General features: G+C 39.4%; 1 long non-coding RNA gene across 1 annotated transcript; it reads left to right on the top strand.

Annotated features, from left to right (window-relative positions):
- The first annotated feature begins 1,228 nt into the window (after positions 1–1,228).
- On the top strand, positions 1,229–2,617 carry LOC124267503. Its single transcript, XR_006896050.1, has 3 exons — positions 1,229–1,452; positions 1,660–1,846; positions 2,460–2,617. It is a non-coding gene; the product is annotated as an uncharacterized LOC124267503 (long non-coding RNA).
- Positions 2,618–4,789: the final 2,172 nt, after the last annotated feature.

Here is a 4,789-nt window from a genome sequence, read left to right as displayed (position 1 = left end):
GAGAGAGAGAGAGAGAGAGAGAGAGAGAGAGAGAGAGAGAGAGAGAGAGAGAGAGAGAGCACGTTCTCTGCGTCAAAAAGCAGAAAGTTACAAAGCGGTAACGTCGAAGTGAGCACTTAGCTAATAATTCAATAATGTCTGTAGATATTGTGGGAGCTGACAGACAATACAAATATGCCACAAAGAACACGTTTGCATACCTAAAACATTTGATACTTGAATCAAAATAACACTGTAATAATCTATAAATAAATTGAATTCATGTTTCACATGAAGGCCCGTTCAAGTTTTGTAACAATTCGGATCCCGTTTGCTACAGTTTTCGCGCACTACACGAGGTGATTTGGAAGCAAAGCTAATGGAAATGCATGGTTTGTATCGTAATCGGAGTATTTTGTTGAAAACAGCTGCATCTATAATTATATCAAAGGGGATGCTTGTCTGATAACAGAATTTATTTCAAGATTTCGCAAGTGGAAGAAATTGTTTGCTAGTATAACTTGATCGCGAGTGTGAGGTCTCGTATCAATACACTAAATGAGAATCGCTTGCTCGCTGAGCCGGACCGGACCGTAAGTGCTTATATCAGCAATTAATAATTTATGGTTTTCCATGTTGACATACTGCCATGGAAACGTTTTGGGACAAATGTAGAGGGAATTTTGAAAGGAAAATGGGTGAGTGGTTGGGCAGCCGAGATAAGCAGGGCATGAATAAACTCGTAGTCCAATGCCTACATCGAGTTATCGAGCACACCTTGGTATAGTGCAAAGTCGTCTAGTTATTGGGCGGTGTTTCTTTTCGTGGCCGTCCAAGGCAGGGACCGGACAAAAAGCCCACAAAATAGCCCTATGCATAGCAAATAAATGTTTACCAGATGATTTAGTTAAAACTGACAGCTCTGGCAAAACATTTGAAGTTGAGCCATCTCTGTCACAACACTTCTTGTGTAAACACTGACCATTTGACTGTCGAGACCCACGAACACAATATGAAAGAATTCACTGTCGACAACAGGGCTTGTGCACCAAGAGTCATAAACCCTACTGTTAAATGTAAGCATATACATTATGTTGTTAGGTCTTTCTGTTTGGGGCCAGCTTTGTGTATGGATGGTCCTCTCTTTGGTGTTGATGTCTCAAATATGCAGTATTTCTTTTCAATAACATGTCTTTTGAATATTAATTGTTTTTACAAAGATGGAGTTTAAATAATTCTAACCATTTCTTAGCATGCGGTCCTTACTTATTTTTGATTTCTTGTATGTTTTAGCTTTAAGTACTTTATTGTGGCTTTTGCTGATTTCATTATCAATTTTACTTTCTGAAGTGACAGCACACCCGAGCCCATGTCTCAGTGTCAAGAGTGATTTTGCTGGACTTTAAAAGTTGACACTATGCACTGCACTGTGAGCTCTGACTTGGAAGTTCCGAGTAAAGGTTGTATCACGAGGTAATGACCTGCGCATTGCCTTGTTTGTAGATTCACACTTTTGACTATTCAGGTTGAATTGGGTCTTGTCTATTATTTTAGGGCCGAGATGAATGTCAGTCAAATTTTGAAAATGAATTCCATTGTGAGTAATTTTGAAGTTTTTATCCAAATATTTGCTGTGTAATAACCAATTTTGCAATTTTGTATCAGAAACTCTGTTTGCAGCTTTCTACATGCCTGAACTGGATAGGGGTGGAATATCTGCACTCATGCAGAGGACACGGAAACTCTCATTCCCCATGAGACATTTCAACAGGCCTATTTGGAGTCCAGTGTTAGCAGTGGAGGAGCGACGTCCCTTCTTTGCCGCAGCTACTTCTACCTCCTTGTAGTGCTTATGATGGTAAGACAGGTAGCCACAGTTGGTACATTTCAGTCTCTCTGTCCAGTTGAGGCCCCACTGCTGTTCATGCTCCATATCCATAACCATGTCCCCGTCACAGTTTGTCGATGTTGTGGCATGCTCACAAAATGCCTCATTGAACAGTTTCTCTGTCTCCCCAACGTGGAACAGATGATACACATCAGCAGCAGCCCTGCAGATTTAGAATAAACCCCACTGACTACTTGGGAAACTTCTGAATGATTATTTACAATATGTAGTTGTGTTCGACATTTGTGAATTATCTCCCTTGCTGGATGAAATGTATTTTCTATTTCTATCCCAGTTTAGCCCTTCATTGTGGTATTAAAACACTGTTTTTTTAATTGGTTTTTTTAAAAACACTCATTCATGAGTCTGAGTTTGGCCACTTACTTCACTTAATCACTGAAAAATGTGAATAAAATTGAAAATTTCTTATGTCACCTTGTTTAAAGATACATGTAAATTCTTTTAATGAGGCAGGTTTGGCCACCCAAATCATTTAACAATGAGGACTTTTTGTTACCTGCAAGTATTTCAAAGCTTGGGTGACATGAATAAGTAGATTATAGTCATCTTACTTGTCACTTTTTGTTTTCAGTGAACAATCATCCTCCTGATGGGTGTTTCTCATCCTCAGCCTTAACAGGCGGTATGGCAGACTGGTGAGTGTTTGTACTGGCTGGACTCCAGTCACCCCTGCACTGGTCACTTTCTTATGTAGCTCAGGGGTCAACCTGACAGTCTGGGGCACTGTAAAGCTACTTTGCTTTTCCCTGGGTTAGTTCCAAGGCTTTTCCCTTTTTGAAACAACTTTTCGAACACTTTCAGTGTGGTGCCATGTTTCCAGAGTATGTCTAAGATACTAACTCTATTCATTGGAATGAAGGCATTAACATTGGATCTTGCCCTCCCATAGTTAAAATGCCAAATATGGACCTGTCAGTTAGATGTAAACAGTGCAGGGGTAACAGTTCCAGTCAGCTGACTCTGTCCAGCCTCTTTTAACACTGAAGCTAATTAGTGTCACAACCAAATTCCATGAGATGTATCAGATTCTGCTATCACTAGTTGCTGTCACCACATTACTCCAAACAATTCACCATCATTTAAATTGAAATATGAAGTCTATTTTGTTTTGACTTTATCAGCATTGCCAATTTTACAGGGTCGAAAAGATATTTTAAGGGTGACATGTTTGAAGCATCATCTGTGAACCCCCTCCTTTCGGGAAACAAGAATAAACAATAGAGGCCTGTGTATGGTCATAGAAAGTTCTTTATGAATAAAGAAGTACATGTTGCAATAAGCTGCCAAAACCATAGTAATTTAACTCTTAACAGCTTTTATGATGTATCAGATCTCTGCATATAGGTGTCATATAGACATGGCAGTGAGCACAAAGTATAGCACTTGAACCAATTTCCATTTGTTTCTAAGGAGCTACAATATCTTTACAATACATGCATCACAGATTTGATTAGTGCAGATGCAGACCATTTTTTCTACAGGTTCCACTACACTAAATGAGAATCGCTTGCTCGCTGAGCCGGACCGTATGTAAACAAGTGAAGAGATACAGAGACATGTGACAGCTGTGATTGGATGAAATAGTGTAAGATGTTTATGTTTTTTTAAAGCATATCCAACCAGTAATTAAAATCTGGCTACAATTTTAAGTATTCAGTGCTGTGATTTTCATCACCATGACTTATACTTATTGTGTGTACAGATATTTTCGGGTAGGTGACATTTGGTGCGGAACTGGGGTTGATGTGTTCCTCTTCCTGTGCTCGCAAAACATGCCGGACAAGTTGGCCAGATATTGTGTTTTATTGTAGTTTAAAGGCCAGAGTGTACCGATGTGTACATGGAATGGCTGTTGATAGGCTGGATAATGATTTAAAAAATATAAGGCTACTATAGAAGTCTATGGGAAAACATTTGGTGTTGTGTAACCTGAGGTAGCAATGCTCACGGTAAGGGCGGATAACTCATCCCGACCTCAGTCAGTGAGGCCTGAAACCCAGGTCATGAGGGTACCCTCAGTTTACGTTGATTTGAAGCAAATCCCTTCTACAAAGATGGGAAATAGTATGTGCACTACAGGCTGTGGTTAATTTGAAGATGTGTAATAGCTATATTTAGAGCTAGACTTGGTTTAATGGTTTTGTAATGATGAAATATGTTTTTGAAAATTTGTTTTTTTGGGGGAAAATTAGTTTTTACACTAATGAAACTTTCTTATTTTAAAGAAAAAAGTATATACTTAATAAACTATATCTTAAGATATTTTATTCTCAAGTGACAAGGGCATTTTTAAAACAAATTAAAAATGGGTGACTTTCACATGTAGTCTGCATTTTTATCAATTTCATGATCGAGTTACCTCCCTTTGAAACCTAAAAAACCCTTGCTAATGCTAATCTCTGATTTTCTGAAAGTTTTTTGGCTTTTTCAATGAGAAAGGATCATTCAGTCTAGAAAAATTAGACAATTTGCAAATGAAACAAATTGGGAAAATCTGAATGCAAAAATATATATGGATCAGCCTTTGTCTATTAAGAGCCCATGGCCTGTTTGTCTTAGTAATTCTACCATATCATTTAATTTCATATGAGTTTATATTTAGTATATTTTTAACTAATCCTGCACTACTTACTTCCAGCAGTTTGATGTATCCACGCTCAGCACTCTCTTGACTTTACTATCAGGTCAAGCCGGTACATCAGCGCCTATGCCGTTTATGCCACCAGCAACATCGGCGTATCTCCCCACTACGGCGCCTCCAGCGCCTTTGCCACCTTTGCCACCTCCGACGATTACGGCACCTCTGCCTCCTCCAGCATCGGTGCCTATCCTGTCGACTGTGTCTGCTCCTGTGCCTACGCCAACGTCTCCCGTTGCGTCCACGTCTTCGGCAGGCGGACA

Source organism: Haliotis rubra, unplaced genomic scaffold (genome assembly GCF_003918875.1).
Source record: "Haliotis rubra isolate DU_JTF1 unplaced genomic scaffold, ASM391887v1 Scf1316, whole genome shotgun sequence".
Taxonomy (NCBI): Eukaryota; Metazoa; Mollusca; class Gastropoda; order Lepetellida; family Haliotidae; genus Haliotis; species Haliotis rubra.
This window is presented reverse-complemented; position numbering and strand designations above follow the sequence as displayed.